Source organism: Rosa chinensis, chromosome 5, assembly GCF_002994745.2.
Source record: "Rosa chinensis cultivar Old Blush chromosome 5, RchiOBHm-V2, whole genome shotgun sequence".
In the NCBI taxonomy this organism is placed as follows: Eukaryota; Viridiplantae; Streptophyta; class Magnoliopsida; order Rosales; family Rosaceae; genus Rosa; species Rosa chinensis.
In genome coordinates, this window is record NC_037092.1 from 36648094 (window position 1) to 36666691 (window position 18598).

At 36.5% G+C, this 18598-nt stretch overlaps 1 pseudogene; it reads right to left on the reverse strand.

Moving 5' to 3' along the window:
* Positions 1-646: 646 nt before the first annotated feature.
* LOC112203740 lies at positions 647-12107 on the reverse strand (annotated as a pseudogene).
* Positions 12108-18598: the final 6491 nt, after the last annotated feature.

Genomic DNA, 18598 nt, shown 5'->3' on the forward strand with positions numbered 1-18598 from the left:
CATCTCCACCATCATAACCTCAAATTCTTTATTTCAATGTAATCATTGGGAACAAAACATTGATAAAAACAAGAAGAGAGAAATTCAAGAAAAAGCTTCCAACTTTGGGATTGACCAAACAAAATGCTTTTAGACCGAACATTTAGAAAATAAAAGCACCATCCCAACCGATCGCAATTTCAGTCATAAAACTAACGTAATCGACCAAATCTGTTTGCTAAGCGTAGAGTTTGGGTTTGCAAAGTCTAGAGGTTAGGGAGAATGCGAGAAATGATGCTGTAACGGCGTGAATCAGCACCAAAGTAGGTAATTTTTTTATAGATAATAATACAGGTGTCAACATTTGATTGGCTGATTAAAAAAGGGGCGAATGAGCATGTTCAGTTGTTCACTCAAGGGGGTGGACCTAAAAATTATCCCTCCCAATTTCCAAAGTTTCAAATTTCTCCGAAACTGTTGAAATTTCCGTAATTTTGAAGTACCGAAACAAAATTCATATGCTATATCATTTCCGTCAGGAGTTTCCCGAAATTTTCCATACATTTCTACGAAATTCTTAATTTCTGAAATATCTGCACACACAAAATATATTTAAAAATTCACACCGAAATTTTGTCTGAAATTTCTGTCACCTGCAATGAATTTTTTACTTCATACTTTCATAATTCATGGTAGCTACACAAGCAAATACTATGCTGAATGGAATATCAAGATCTGTGATGCTCAGATCAGATGAAACCTAGACATAAAACAATGCAGTACATAAAGCTATTAGTATCTTTCATGCCTGCTAGTCTATAAACCAAAGTTTCTATTTATAATGCATACTCGACTAAGTATCCTTCCCAGTGATGTTGAGTCATAGAATGATATGGCTGCACGAAAAAGGGAGTTTAGTAATTGTGAAAACAAAGACTTTGATGTCTCAAGACCCCCAACAACTGCTAAAGAGATCTAAACAAAACATCAAATTATTGCAAAGAATCCAATTGACAAGTAAACCACGAGCAGTCGCAATGTGCTAGTGTTTGTACCTACATTTGCATGGCCATTCGGACATAGCTAATGTGCATATAGTTATTGAGTGATTTATAATTACAATGAGCCACTCTACAAGTAATTTGGGCCGGTAGCTAGAAATGTTGGCCGATGAATAAGTGGACACTTCAGTTGGTCCAACATGAGTCAGACGAAGCTAGGTTATTGGTTATCGGCTGGCCCGTAGTCATTGGGTTATTGTCTAAAAGCCCGTTGGCCAATACTCTAATTGGTTTCCAATCCGAACTCAACTTAGAAAGATAATGGTCGATTGCCAGAAGAGGCCGATAAGCGATAAAGATGAAATTTGATCAAGTAGTATTTCAATCGACTTGAAGTTCATGTCAGCCGATGAGGAGAGTTCAATCCAAGATAAGCCTACTTCAAGATTAATTGCAGCCGTTGATGACGTCCATCAAAGCCAATCCGGATAGAGTCCAGCGTCAAGTCAGCCGACGATAAGTATTGAAGCCGAATCAAGATAGAGTCACTGAGGCAAGAGAAGGCCGAATTCCACTCAACTTCAAAGAGTCAAGAGATCAGTTCAAGTCATAAAGCAGCCGATATAAATAGAAGCATCGACAGAAGACAAAACACACACAACTCCAGAAACTCAAGCCATCAAGCTTTTCTTACTTCGTTTTACCTTTTGCTTAGGTAGAATTTCCGTCTGTTTCCTTAGTTTATTTGCTCTGCTAGTTACAATCTCATTTACTTTACCTCTCTTATAACCTAGTATCGATTTTGAATTGTTCTCTTTGTTTTCTTTCAAACAATAGTTAATAATTTTCAGCCATTCCAGTTTTCAATTTCGTTGTTATTATCTTTTATTTGCTCCTTATTGTCTTTATGATTTACTTGTTTGATCATGCTATTTACTGTTCATTGTCGCTTAGTAGTTATTAATCTTATATTTACTCATACTCTCACAACCGCACCTAACTCACCCGACCTTCAGCCACCAAGTCCTTAATCTAGAGGCATCGAACCACAGCCGAGAATAAGTTCCTTCCTCGGCTAACAATTGCTTGATAAGTCAGATCTACATCCACTACACCTACAGTTGCACACTTGGCCTTCTGGCCGTGTGCTGGCACGCTCCGCATCTATTCATTGAGAAGGACATTTGTTCCTTGATCCCTCGGCTGTATAGGCCGAGGTGATTTTCAGAGGCAACAGCTAGCATTCGGATTACCAACATTAGCAGCCATTCAAGAGTTCTGTGCAATCAGCTGACTCATAATGAAAGTGAAGCGTAGACAAATATATATGGCTTGAAACCTGTGTCTCCTGTCTCTCTCTCTCTTCTAGTTTAATTAGTTGATCACCTTTACTTGCTTTCAGTGGCTTCTCCACGTAAGTCTTCTTAATCTCTTTAGATGATATTCCAGAGTTTTGAGCAGAAGTGACATCTGAAAGCCTTTCAGAACCAGCAGTTTCTTTGTGTGCATTAACAAGGTCCTGAAATTTTTGGCTCGAGGCCATTAAATGATAATAAGGAGCTGCTTGCAGGATCTCCCCATCCAACATCAACTGTTAACAAACCAGCTTCTCTACTGATGTTAATATTCATGAATAACACAGAACATACCAGACATGACTAGCCCTAGACAATTAATAAGTTTGGAGTATATTGGTAATGCGTATAAAAGATTCAGAGTTAAGAGAAGACTGACCAAAACAGAATCAAATGCAGGCGGGAAATCAACTTGATGGGTCGCAAGTAATAGCGTCTTGCCTAAAAGTGCTTCGATCTATTTCATATTCCTGCCAATGTAGAAGTAAGCTTTCAGTACAAGTAAGAAGTACTTAATCGAAAAAGGCACAGCCCATTTTAGAAAAGTAAATTTACATTAAATAAGTTTGTGGCAGTATGTGCTTCAACAACACTAAATGGATCATCTAACAGATATATATATCAGCATTTTGATAGAGAGCGCGTGCAAGTTGGATCTGCTGCTTCTGACATCCACTTAGTCACCCTTCTCTCCCTATTTCAGTAACATCACCATAGGGAAGCAGCTCAAGGTCCTTTACTAGTGAGCATCTCTCAAGCGTTTCCCGGTATCTCTGACTATCCATACCAGAACCCCAAGAGAATATTCTCTTGTATTGTTCCTGACTGGAACCATGCTGGTTGAGAAACACAGGCAATCTTCCCATAAACTTGAATCTGAAAGTCGATAAAGAAAATGATATGGTTGTATTTATTACATTTTTCTTTTTAAAGAAATTTACAACTAGATTGACCCCATTTAGAAAGATTAATATGCTAACAGAACAGAGAAGAGTAGCAACTTACATTTCCTTGCACATTTAGAATTTCTCCAAGAATTGCAGCTAGAAGGCTTGATTGCCTGAGCCAAATTCTCCACATATAGCCACCTTTTCACTAGGTCTGACCTCTAAATTTATATTTCTCAGAATGGATTCGAAAAATTCTCTTCCCATGAAAATTGGCTGACTTAATTTCAATGGAGTGAGCTACATTCTTCATGTTGCAGTTCCGAACATTTGAAGTTTCAGCTCAGGTGCCTCAAGGAATTTCACAATATGGGTAAATGCAACCTTGGCTTGAATGACAACCGCAAAAACATCAGGTATGGATCGAATGGGGCCATGAACAAGCCGCAAAGTTGAGATGAAAGTGAATACATTATTTGCATGTAACGGAATTTTGAGAAAATAGCATGCTCCAAATGTTGCGGTAGAGACAAAAACAGGAGTTGACCAAACGAGATGAGTACTATATGATCCCCTTAACAGCATTGAAGATATCCATTTGTGCTCCTCCTTCGCTAACTTTTCTATTGCCTTCTTGAAATGCGTTCCCCATGCATATAACTTTAAGACCTTCATGTTCACTAGAGCCTCAGAAGTGGACTAGAGCCTTTCATCTTGTGCCTTCATAAGCTTAGTCTGGAACTTATGTTGTAGCTCAGCAATTGAAGCATAATAAATCACACTCAAAAGTCAAAAGTATTCACTACCAAGACTGCAAATGTAGCTAGCCCACTGCGCAGAAAAGGATTACCAAAGAAAAACAGGGCTGGATGCTAGTAGTCCAAGTCTGATGGAACCAAAATGGAAACTCTCCAATCCCAAGCATCCACAGTAACATAATTCATTCATAATCTGACAGCCTGAATGTGTCAACTCAGCAGCATTAGATAATCTCAATTGCTTGTTGTCAATGGCTACTGTCGGCAAAGACCTAACTTTCAAACCAATAAGCCTGCACCTGAAGTACCAGTGCCTTCGTGCTCGGAACTTTCATTTCCCTTTGCAACCCTAATGAAAGCATTGAGAAGCAAAGGACCAGCACTTGTAGTAAGTATCTTCAGCAAAGCAAACAAACCAGATAGTGAAATCTCCTTCCAGTGGAATAGGATTATAGTCTTTAACACTGATGACTGGGAAGATGGCTTAATTTGTTTCTGCTTCCTCAGTTGCTCCAAGAATTTCCCATGACAACTTTCTGCTCGATCTTCATCTCGCAACTTCGGTATATCTTCATTCTCCTGAGTTTTCTCCCTACCTTCTTTCATCAATGAATTTAAACACCAAAATGACATTTTACTGAACAATCCAGCTTTGCTAAATGGGGTTGCATGATCTCATTACCTTTACTAATTCCATTGGACTCACCATTAAGAGGGGTATAAAGGCCATTGTCACTAGATCTGATGATCTCATCACCATCTTCATACTTATCCCCCTTGAAAACACATAACAGCAACAATGCCCCTCCTGGAAAAGTCAGGATATCTAGTACCATCTTTTAACTGACATTTCATTTCAGAAAATGACGGTGAAGAGCAATAGAGCACAGACAACTCCAGAGAACAAAAATGCAAGGACGGACAACAGTCTGGAATGTAGTCTTAGAGTTCAATATCAGCCTGCTCAACCTCTACCATTACTTCATCCCTGTCACCTACCATAGGTTCCACCCCACTTGCGTCAGAGTGAAGTTTAGGTTCTTCACTTACTTTTTCTGATTCATCTGTCTTTTGCAACACTGAATGCGGACACGGATCCATTGAGATAGTCAGAATAGATGTCACCAATAGGTTGTTCTACAATCAAGAAAAATACAAGTGGTAGTGCTATGAAATAAAATATAAAATATAAAATATAAAATACAAAATCTAATAAAATCAAACTAATTAATGAACTTTAGAAATGACACCCTTTAATTTACAGGGAGAAGTTTAACGATTTCCCCCTCAACTGTTGGTGTTTTGTCCTTTGCACTCTCAACTAAACATTTAGCTTAGAATCCTAAACTTTGAAAAGAAACCATTGAAGTGGAGGAAAACAGTGTAAGGTTTTGGGTTAATATACCTTTTCTAGAGCTAGAGCAAGCTTTGAGAGATTCGGGTAGATGCTGCGCGTGGATAATAGGATCTGCTTGACAAAAAATTCAAAACAAAAATTATATCTGGCAAACATATATTTTGTGTTTTTTAATCATATTTAACATATCAAATAAGCAAAAGACTTGCACTCATTATAACAGTCTACAAACAACTCAAAGAGTACCAAATGATATTGAAATACCACAGGCTTTTCAGTAAGAAATAATAGTGGAACCATCTGATGGGTGCACAAAGATGAAAGGAGAGACAGGGATAGCAGTTTCAGAAAGGTAGCTAATGTAGACAATTTAACACAACTATCAAAGTGCTTGAAAACTGTTAACAGTGAGACGCAAAACACAATAATTAAGAATACCTGCTGGACATTTTCATCACAAAAATACACACTATAAAGTTGAAGTGATCACCTCTCAAAGCCTCTGAAGGGTAAACGGAGGACTGTTGGATCATAATTCATATACATATTTGTGCCCTAAAACATGGAAATTACTTGTTCTAAAGTCCAAATTTAATGTTGACTAATCCAATTTCATTATTTCCCTAATCTTGTACTTTTGGTTAACCTTTGTGTTTATTTATATATATTTATTATGTTTTCCTTATCATGCTAGGAAATGATGGAGAATAATGGAAATGCACTAAAAAGTCAACCCTAGAACATTTTCTTACTCCGGCTAGGAGAAAGTGAGCTAGACAAGAAAGGAGGGGTAGCAGCCTGACCAAACAAACTCCGAATGAGTTGAAACTCTCCAGTTTCATCTTAGACATCCCAAGGATCATTTGTTATGAAGAGTACTAGAGCTATTTTTGAGTGAAAAGCCTTCAAATAGTCGGTCCAATCTTCTGAAAGATGAAAACTGAAAAACCTGACCTGTATGTATTTCAGAAGAATTTACCGTCGAACCACAATGAATTTAACTCTGAGATTCTACCAGGATGATCTAGACTCATGGGGGAACATTTGATATGAAGAAGTTAGAGGCCCATTATGAATTCTTGGTGGAGATATAATTGAAGGAATAAAGGGGCAGAAAGTGACCTGAAAAACAGCTCAACATATTCCCACCCACATGAAGAAAGCTTTTCTCTTTTTCCTTGGATATATTTTTCTACTCCATTCTCTTTAATATATCATCATCACTTCCATATTTCTGCACCTTCATTCTTTGCTTTCATTTCATCATTACTCCATCTTTTCCATATTTTACAAACCCCTTCCATACTTCACTTTTATTATTTTTCTGCCACTCATCATTTCACTCTTCTTTTTCTTCCTTATTTAAACACATTCTTCTCTCACTCTCAAGGACCAATCCCTAAATCCTTAACATCTTTTTTTCTCTCTTCATCTCCTTCATAAAACCTCCATTACCACCACCACAACCTTCATCATATTTTCCATCTACCCATTCCATTTCATAGACAAAAAGCTTCACTACTCCACTATTTCACCACTTGATCATCTCTACATCTCATATTCCATCATCAACCTTTGAAGAAGAAGGAGAGGAGTCTAGCATCACATGAGTTCATCTACACCATCCTCAACTTGATTATCACTAGTCCCTTCTCTATCCCTACTTTTTAGTTTGATGTTCATAAACATGTTGATAGGCCTCATCAAAAAGCCCGCGGATCAAGTGGGCCGATGGAGGCCCGCAGGGCTTTTGGCCCGGCCCGGCCAGTCAAAAAACCAGCAAAAGCCCGCCTTGGTGGGCCGATGGAGGCCCGCAAAAAAAGCCAGCAAAAACCCGGCCCAGCCCGCCAAAAGCCAGCTAGGCCCGGCCCGTAAAAGCCCGCTAGGCCCGGCCCATAAAAGCCCGCAAAATATTTTATATATATATATATATATATAGATATATATATATATATATAGATATATCTATATGTGTGTGTGTGTGTGTTATATATATATAGATATATCTATATATGTGTGTGTGTTTATAAATATATATATATATATATAATATATAGACACATATAGATATATATTTAATATTTGTGTGTGTGTTTATATAGATATATATATATATATATATATAGAGATATATAGATATATATATATATATATCAATATATCATATATGTGTGTGTGTGTTTATATATATATATAGAGATATATATATGTGTGTGTGTGTGTGTGTGTGTGTGTGTGTTTATATATATATATATATATAGAGAGAGAGAGAGAGAGAGAGATATAGATATATATATATATATATCAATATATCATATATGTGTGTGTGTGTGTAACTGTCTATATAAAATATGTACATATATATATTCTAAGTATCGGTTGACCAATCCGATCGGATTCGAAAATATGGTGAAATTGGCTAAATTTTTTATCACACTCATAATTTATTGTAATAAACTAATCCAACGGTCGGTTTTTCCATTTTCTTTGAATTGATAGGGGTTGCTCTTTGGAGTGTTTGATATATAAATATAGGTTTATAAGAGTAACTACGTTTGACCTAGTTGATCGAATTCGAAACGAGAACCAAATTGGCTGGATTTTCTACAACCACCATAAAACATTACAATCTCTCCATCGAGCGGTTGGTTTGTCTGAATTCATTTTCCACTCCATGGTTGCTTTAGAATGAACTTAAACAATTTAAATGCAATGTATAAGTCATACAACTTTAGGAATAAAATTGGTATAGTCTAATGTGTTTGTAATTAAAATTAATTTTTTTTATCTTATGTCCACGCACATCCATCGATGGAATATATACAAATGTGATGTGAAAAAATAAGCACGTTTTGCTGTTGTCACGCCATCGGTCAACCAATAAAACATATAAGTGACTACGGTTTACCATTCTGATCGGATTCGAAAATATGGTGAAATTGGCTAAATTTTTTACCACACTCATAATTTATTGTAATAAACTCATCCAACGGTCGGTTTTTCCATTTTCTTTGAATTGATAGGGGTTGCTCTTTGGAGTGTATGATATATAAATATAGATTTATATGCGTAACTACGTTTGATCTAGTTGATCGAATTCGAAACGATAACCAAATTGGCTGGATTTTCTACAATCACCATAAAACATTACAATCTCTCCATCGAGCGGTTGGTTTCTCCGAATTCATTTTCTACTTCATGGTTGCTTTAGAATGAACCTAAACAATTTAAATGCAATGTATAAGTCATACAACTTTAGGAATAAAATTGGTATAGACCAATGTGTTTGTAATTAAAATTAATTTTTTTTATCTTATGTCCACGCACATCCATTGATGAAATATATACAAACGTGATGTGAAAAAATAAGCACGTTTCGCGGTTGTCACGGCATCGGTCAACCAATAAAACATATAAGTGACTACGGTTGACAAATCCGATCGGATTCGAAAATATGGTGAAATTGGCTGAATTTTTTACCACACTCATAATTTATTGTAATAAACTCATCCAACGGTCGGTTTCTCATTTTCTTTGAATTGCTATATGTAGCTCTTTGGAGTGTATGATGTATAAATATAGATTTATAAAAAAATTAGTGTCTTTAAAAATTTATTTATCAACAAATTAGTATCTATATATAAATATAGATTTTTTTTGGTACAATATAGTTATATAGATTGTTATCTTTGGTTGTATTTGATCATTATCCATTGAATTTCCAAAGCTTGATTAAAAAAAAAAATACTTGTGTCTTTAAATATTTATTTATAAATAAAGCCCGCAAGGCCCGGCCCGAAAAAGCCCGCAATGCCCGCTTTATATGGACGGGCTTGGATCCTTTGATTTTTAATAAAGCCCGGCCCGGCCCGGCCCGCAATTATTTAAAAATATAGCAAGGCCCGGCCCGGCCCGGCCCGTTGACGACCCCTACATGTTGAAGCTTATGTATTTGACTATAAGTGAGTAGTTAGTTTGTTGGGGCTAGGGTTGAAAGCCCTAGCCAAACTTGTAATGAATTGATGTTTGAGTCTTATTTGATGCATTCTCCATGATCATCTTCACATGCTAATTCAAGAAGTGAATGCTTGTATTTGAATCTAGCTAATTTGAATACTTTGTATTTGTCATTACATGAACAATGTTTAGAGAATAGCTAGCTTTAGACATTGAAAGCATGATAGCACACTAGGTGTGTATGTGAGGGTAGTGAGTTAAAATCACCTATATCTGGGATTGGTTTGCTTGCTTGATTATCTAAACTCAAATCTTTATGCATCTAGGAGCAAGGAATTCATACTTATCCGGTAATGTAACTTGTTCTTGGGTAGTTAGTTTCGCACTTATCCGGTGGAAATTAATAAAATAAAAGGAGTTTAGGCCTTAGTAGTCTTATCCGGATGCTAAGAGGGTAATTGGATATTTGGGATTGCATTACTTATAGTTTGAACATCAATGCATGCAAGGGAGGCTATGGTGAACAACCTAAAGCTCTAACTTCCATCCATTTTATCACATCTAGTTTAACATAGCCTAGTTTACATTTCAAGTTTCATTTTGTGTTAATTTGATTCGAAACCATTTTCAAAGCCAAAAATCAAACCACTACACCATCTTGCATATATTCACTATGAACTTTGGTTCACTTGTGAGCTCTTGTTTATGACTTGTACATTTGCATATTCATCTAGCACTCTTTAGGTTTTCCTTAGCTAGAGTGGGTTTTCCAATCCCTTGGGTACGATATCCCCTACTCATAATCCCCTACACTTTAACTTGGCCCTTATATTTGAGGGTGGCTATTTGGCTAACAAGGACCTTCGGTAAAACCATGAAGAGCTGCAATGAAGAAACATACTATAAACAATTACCATAAAAACAAAAGTTACTGAAAATCCTATGAAACTATAAATCCCATAACACCATAAACCAAACTAGCTTATAAAAAAAAATATAAACTAAATTAAAAGAGAACTGCAGCTTCAAGTCTTCCACTGTGAACGATTATCCCCCAAGTCATCTAGTGTTTAGAAAGCCCAGATTCGGTTATCAGTCAACCCAAGAACCCTGAACCTTGATTTGCCATTAGTAAGTACCATCCAAGCCATTTTCACACAAACCCAGAATGGCCTAGATTGTCAGTACATGAGATAGTGTATGGTGTAAAGATCACATGGCTCTCAAGGAGTAACAAATTAAAAGGGAGCAACAGATATAAGGACATAACAATAAATTGGATATCATATATGATACAGGCGAATGAGGATACCTTCATCCAACCTCTTCACCGACCAGTTCTAGGTAGGTTTCTCCTAAAGTAGTATTTTGCTTATCAATAGTCTTTTCTGCATCAGGATACTCTGACAGAACCTTCATAAATCAGACAATCAAGAAGAGAAATCATAATCTGGGAGATAGAGACAGGAAATAGAATCATGCTTGTGCCCGTGTGTACATGAATATATGCGACATCCATAAATACTTGAAGACCCACGTACCTGCTTCAGCTGAAAGGATAGCATGCTCTTTGATTTGTCACAATCATGCCTGTAAGATGTACATAACAAGAAAGTCAACAACCAAGCAAAAACAAATGTACATTTCTTTTCCATGCATCTTAAGTCTTAACTAGTGTAAACAAATTAAAGACACATGCGTGCATGCTCCCAGAATAATGCATCAGTATGACAAACAAAAAGGAGGGAAATTTCATATTGAGATAACAGCATACCAAAATCTCCCAGTGGATGCAATCACCTTTAGTATGCCTCTAACTTCACCATCAGCAATCTCGTGCTTGGACTTCTTGGATCTACACTCTCATGTGCAACATGATTTTTTTAAATATGAAAATCAAAGATAAAAATAAGCAATATAACTGGGGTAATGATTTTTAAACCTTAATGCGGTTAAAAGGTGATACTCCTTTTAGTGTGTCAATCACAAGGGAAAAACACTAATTATCCCTAAACGATTTTAATTCCATATATAACATAACATATAGTATTGAATCATTTGCACCCTATTTTTGAATTTCTACGAAGCTGAATCCGTATCAAGTGATGTCAAGTTATGGTCACCTAACAGGTAAATCTTATGAATATCAATCAACCTAATCCCTCACTTGGTGAATGTGAAACTTTTCTTATCAATAAAATGTCCCTCGAGGTCAATTATGCTTTTCAAATGATGAAAAGCTAAACTAATGATTAGAGACATCTATTTTTGAATTTCTATGAAACTGAATTCGTATCAAATGATGTCAAGTCATGGTCACCTAACAGCTTAAATAATGATTAGAGGCACCTTCTCATCTCGAACATAACTTAACTAGCCATATTCATCAACTTGAAGGAAGTTCTATCTGATGCTTGACCACTAGGAGACGAATTTGATGAATTGGAAGGACCATTATCTTGAGAGGGTGTGCCACCCCACTTCAGCTCTGTATCAGATGGTTCAACCACATGCACTGACCCGTCAGTCATGTCAACTGCAATCTGGTTAGGTTCAGATGGATGAGCTGCTACAACCAGAGGATAGGAGGGGTTGCCACCGCTGTAAATGTACAAATTAGGTTCAGTATAGTAAGAGAAAAAGACATAAGGAACAGGGTTTCTATTCAACAAAGAGCATAATACTTTGTGCTCACCTGAGAGAAAATGATGGTATATAAGCAAAAGGCGATATACGACATCTGAATCTTTAGCTATTAACATCAAAAACTCCCTCAGCACCGTCACAAAAAGTAGCATAAACCAACAAACCATCGCATGAATATATTGCACATGAGATGGGAGTAGCAAGTGCATCTTTGGGAGCCAATATACGGGGGAAGGAAGAAAGAAAAGTCAAATTACGGTAAAGATGTACATATTTTACTATTCTAAAAGATGATAGATTAAAATAAGTAAATCTCATTGTTCAAGACTTCAAGCATTTCTAGACAGATAACTTTTTACCTGAGTTAAACCCAAGAGATTCTATAAATCGTTACATTACTGAGTAGTGCTACAGTGAAAATAAAAATGTGCCTCACACAGAGTTTACATTGAAAAGGGAGATGCTACATTGGCTATGGCACAGAACGGATAAGTCTACACAAAATTTCATACAAATAGCTCATTTCTAACTTGTAAGAGTTGTTTTTCCACCAAACCAATATTATCAAATTACACTTGAAAATTCAAGATTAAATAGTAAGGACTGTCTAGTGAATAACTTACAAAGCGTAAACAATCAGGCTTGCTGTCATACATAGCAATTTGGCTTTCATGGGCAACCAATAGATGTGTGTGATCGATATGAAACTGAACTTTTGTTTCTCCAACCAATGGGGATTGCCGACCAGTTGATCACTTCCATATACTCTGGTTTAGCTAGTCTAAAGCAACCTGTGTTATTTTTTTTTTTCCTCCCTTAGCTTACTTGTTTGAGAATTTATTAATAAAATTTACAATGACGGAAGTATTGTGGATTGGATATTTCTGATTTTATTAATTCAGAGTTATATAGTAATAGAATTTTATCATAGTGAGGTGTAATATTCTAGCCAATACTATAATTGATTTTTTGCATTTAATCAGAAAATCAATATATCTATTTTTTTTTTTTTTAAGTTGGAAAAAATTTCATGGCGTTTGGAAAACATCATGGAAATATTTTTAGGGGAAAATCCTCAAATGATACCTGAACAATGGTCCAATGCACATTTTGGTACCTAAACTTTCAAAACTACCCTCATAGTACCTGAACTATTGCTCCATTTCTCCATATGGTACTTCCATCCAATTTGCCGTTAACTTTGCCTGTTAAATTTTTTTTTTGGAGATGAATGTCATCATATAAGAATGAGCCACATAGGCAAAGTTAACGGCAGATTGGATGGAAATACCATATGGAGAAACGGAGCAATAGTTCAGGTACCATGGGTAATTTTGAAAGTTTAGGTACCAAAATGTGTATTAGACAATAGTCCAGATACCATATGAGGATTTTTATTGGCATTTTGGAAACGTCGTTGAATATTTTTGATGGTGTTTTCAAAACATCATTGAATTTTTTCTGAAAACGCCATTAATTTGCCGAGGAAATGATAGCTTTGGTGATTACGGCATCTGGGGATGGCGCCATTAAATGGTTAAACGTGATATAATCTTGTGTAGTAGTGGTATATGTACGTGTGTGTGTGTGTGTACCAATCTAGATATAGATGTATATGTTCCTAGATTTGTCTGTTATTCTACAATGGTTGGTCAGTTTATTGCTTCTGTGCTTGCTTGTACCCACATATCTTGTCCCATTTCATTGAATTTACTGGTTTTGTATTAATATAATGATACTCCATCTTTGCATATCAAAGGAAAAGAGACAGTTGTGGATCTGGATCTGAAGGTGGAAAAGAAGGATGATGATAAAAATTATATGCAGCGTCAGAAACAATTCTTAACTGATACCAAAGAGCAAATCAAGGCTAGACTCAACAAGAGTACGATATACAATTATTAAACAGTGTTGACTTTTCACTTGACGTTTCTCTTCCGTGTTTGTGAGTATTCTGAATCTATTTCAGTTTTCTCTTACTTGAACTTCTTCCGCAGCTCATAGGTGCAAATATTATCAGATATGAATTCCTCTGTGATGGACCATCTCAAACCTTGTTTAATGGGAAAATAGTCTTTGAACATGGTGAAGAGAGGGATGTTCGATTTTTGAAATAAGAAGAAGAAGTAGGAAAGAAAATCTTTTCCACAACTTATGATCTACATAATGAGGCAATATTGAAAGTGTGGTTCGCATCATACTGCGATGCAATAGAGAGTTGGATTTTGTGTTATGATCGATTTGATTGCCTTCTAGGTGATTGGGTAAAAAAACCAGATATTCAAAAGAAGATGAGACACGCTGATCTTCTGCTTCCCTATGGTTGCAATTTGATACTGTAAGATATTGTCATCTTTCTTGACTAAATCAATTTTAAAATTTTGTAATAGCAATTTATGTATGAGGAGGCAAAAAAAAAAAAAAAACTAATCTGTGACTTATTGATGTAGGCTGCTTATAAAAGCCATAATATACGTGCATGAGAACGGTCTTTATCACAAGGGTTTAGACCAAACCAAAAACTACGTTGTTTTATCAGGCAAAGTCAAAATTATCAACATCGGCATGCACAGTTTGAAGGACGTTCCGGCGCCAGGAGATGACACCCTGAGGATGAATGACTTTATGGCATTGAAAGACTTGTTAAAGATTCACATATTGCAGCCCGGGGTGGATTGGAGTGAACGAGATCTGTTCCTTTCTTTCTTTTATATTAGAACATTTGTATGAATTATGAATATAACTATCTTTCTTGTATGAAAATGATTTCATATACATATGTTGATCTTTTTTCTCAGGTACAATGAATTCATCAGTAAACTAATGGCACATTGATTTTTTATGACTACCGCTGATGAGAGGATGAAATCTTTTTTTAACATAGTGCACGCTAAACTCAGGATGACGTTTCCCAAACGGATGCAATTTTTTTTTTATGTTGAAACAAGAAGCATTTAAGCCGCGCTACTCGGATTGGGATACTAAGATGGGACCTGATTTGAGAAGTGTTTTTGAGCACAAGGATGATAAGAGTAGAGTTAGACGTTATAATGGTCAAAGCGCATTGGACCTCCTTGAATTAATAAGAAATGCATATCGACATCCTGGGCAAAGCACGATGGAACGCCTTGACAAAGAAGTCAGAAAGGATTATTCTGGTTTCTTGCATTGCCTTCATGAGGTGGTATGCAGGTAGGTGTATTATCCATGATACGTGGTTCTCCTCAGTTTTTACTTTTTGCCCTTGGATGTAGTCATTTAATTAAATTCATATTTTCTTGCAGACTCGAGGGGTCTGGCCCTGAGCCTAAGGATGAGGGGAATGATGAGTAGTCGTGTACATGCATCGATTTCAGAAAGAACCCGTGATTTTTGAGTAGTTAGTTAATGCTTTTCTACCTGATTTTTGGGCAATTAATTAATGTTTTTGTAACCAGTTTTGACAAAGTTTTTTTTTTTTCCTTCAATATTATCTATACCTCTCCTTGGCTACTCTCCATCCTCATTTGTCCTTGACTTTTTATTTCTAGCATCGATTTCAAAATCTAATGGTTCCTAATGATCCACGTCAGCAAATGACTCTTAAAGGGTCAATTTTTGGTTCTTCCAATACTGACGGTGTTATTTTGCTTCTCTCTCCATTAAGCGTTTGGATGAGAAAATTATGAAGTCCGTAGGAATTTATAAATGATAGAATCTTTAACTCCATCAATCTAAAATTCCATTAATTGCAATTTCTATTATTTGGTTGTATCTATTTATGATTTGAAATGTGTAATAAAGAAGAAAGTTTTAAAAAAATAAAAAATAAAATAGAAAAAAGCCTTGTTTTGGAAATGAAAATTGAATACTGGAAAGGAATTCGTAAATGACACCTATTTTGATGGAAATTGAAGTGGAGAATTTAAATAATGAATTCCTTTGTTTTCCTCCACAACGAAATTTAAAATTTTAGATCTGATAATGCCAAACGAGGGAATTGGCTATTAGGAATTATAAAATCCTCACTTTCAATTAAATTCCATCATTTTTTCCCTCATCCAAACACACTCTTAGTGCTCTCCCATTCCCAGTCCTTGTGCCTCCATCTGATTGAGATTTTTTCTCAACTTTTTTTTTCTCCCTCAAACCCCTTACGTCCTCAACTATGTCTTTCAGATTGTAATCGAAAAAAATTGGCTTGCATATCTGTTTCATCTCTCTGATACCAACTATGGGTTTAGATCTATCAGAAGAAAAATGGGTTTTTCTGCTATGGATTTAGGTCGATGTGAAGAAAAATAGGTTTCCTGTTGTGGGTTTAGATCGATCTGAAGAAAAATGGATTTACTGTGGAAAACATTTATTGTCTATCATACTTTCCCTGGGTTTTCGATGATTATTATATTGTTTTTGATCCTATTTCAGTGATAGGACCTGCACTTTTCAAAGTGAGGGAGCACACATGTCTATATGCATTCTTCCTCCCAATTATTTAAACTGGTAGAAATACATGATGCATACAAACAAATATAGATTAAAACATGAATGTGTGAGGACCTTAATCTCAACAGTTCAAACTATCTTCCAGATTCTGCTACTTCCAAAATTCGATAGATTTATCTGCCTCATAAACCTCGTCCAACATAGGTCATCATAAACAAATCAAGTTCCAAATGTTGAATCCAGATAGTCATGAAAAACACAATTTATTCATAGCTCGAACTATTACAAGTAACATGGGTGGCGATGCATTACTGGATACATTCAGATACAACTCAAGTAAATTTGATACAGCCATCAGTTTTGAAGAAATTGAAAACATATTTTGGTTTTTAGTTTAAAACGTTCTTTGGTTTTATGTTTTGTATCGATTATTACTTGCATTTGTCTCAATGGTGTTCACCCAGTCAGTTGCTGACCAAAGAATTTATGCTCAATAACCCTTAAATTTATATCCAAACGTGGAAAACAAAACACCTCAACTTAATAATAATTCTCTCTGCCATTGGATTTACATCCAAGGGTGGTTGAGCATTATTTTCTTGGTCAATAACTGACCAGGTGAACATTCTCGGGATTTGTTTTATCTTTTCTTTTTAATTATATTTGTATGTAAAACTACTCTCACTCTCTAGAAACCCTAGAGAATACTCTCTCGCTCTAGACGTCATTGGCTGTACTGGTGTCTATCCAGCTACGCCTCGGTAATGGTGACGGCCTCTGGCCTAGCCAATGCACGTTGGGTGCGGCCAGACGGGTGGTTTTTTTTGATGCCGTGTTTCAGGCTCGGAGGAGGAGATTGGGGGAGGTACTTACTTCTCTCTCTCGGTTGAAAGGAGTAGCTACTTTGTGGCTGCAGACTAGGATCATAGTGGGCTTAGGAGGGTCTATAGGAATATATTGGGTGATTCTTCGACCCTATATTCTGTCGGTTAGCTCCGGGAAATCCAAGGAGGCTGGTCTCTCTCGACAAATGAGTTACTCATCTAGTAGTAGGTAGAGTAATGGTCAGAACTTAACCGCTCATTTTATGGGAGGGGGGGTACTTTTATTTTCTTTTATGCATTTACTCACGTAACCAGCAACAAGGACTTTTTCTTCTCCTGGGGCGGAGCGGTGTCTGGTGGAAGTCAGAGGTTGACGGGTTGTGTTTAATGGAATAGATCATACGTTGTTTGGCTGGTTGACAATAGTGATCGGATTGCTGGTTTGGACCTTGAGGCAGAGCTTCCAGATGTGGTTTGGTGTGGGTTAGGGACGGCGATCATTAGCGTCCTTCGCCGGGGGTCAGATGGCAATGGTGTCGTGTTGTCAGTCCGACAACAGTGGTGGGGAGACAGGGATGGAGGCGCCGCGAGACTGCTTTTGGCTTGGGCCACCACCTCTTCCGGCATCATCAATAGTCACCATTTACTCCCTATCTCTTTATGTATTTGATGTTTAATAAAATGTTGAAGCTTGTGTATCTAGCTATGTGTGAGTGGTGAATTAGTTGGTGCTAGCGTTGAAAGCCCTAGCCAAACTTGTTTGTATTGATGCTATTGTTTATAAATTGATGCAAATTCATGTTGTCATTCTCACATGCTAAGTCAATAGTTGAATGCATTACTTAGACCTAATCAATTTGAGTTATGTGTTTTCCACGACATGAAGTTTTTCCTAGAGATTGATTACCTTTAGGCAAAAAGTGAGCATGAAAGCACACCATGTGTGCATGTAAGGGTAGTGAGCTAAAATCACCTAGAGATATGATTGGTTTGCTTGCTTGGTTATCTAAACTCTAAGCTTTATGCATTTAGGGGAAAAGGATTGAGACCTATCCGGTAATTGAATTTGTCTCTAGGTAGTTAGCTCTAGACTTATCCAGTTAGAGTTAATAAAATGAAGGGAGTTTAAGCCTTAGTAGTCATATCCAAATGCTAAGAGGGTAGTTGGGCAATTAGCTTTGCATCATTCATATTCAATTTCTTTAATGCTTGCAAGGGAGGCAAAAGGTGAAATCCGATGCCCTAACTCCGATCCATTTGATAACAAGTTGTTTAGTTTAGCTTAGTTTATATTACTTGCTTTCATTGTTTCAATTTGAATAGAAACCAATCTCAAAATCAAAATTAAATCTCTACACACCATCTTGCACATACTCACCATGAACTTTGGTTCACTTGTGAGCCTTTAT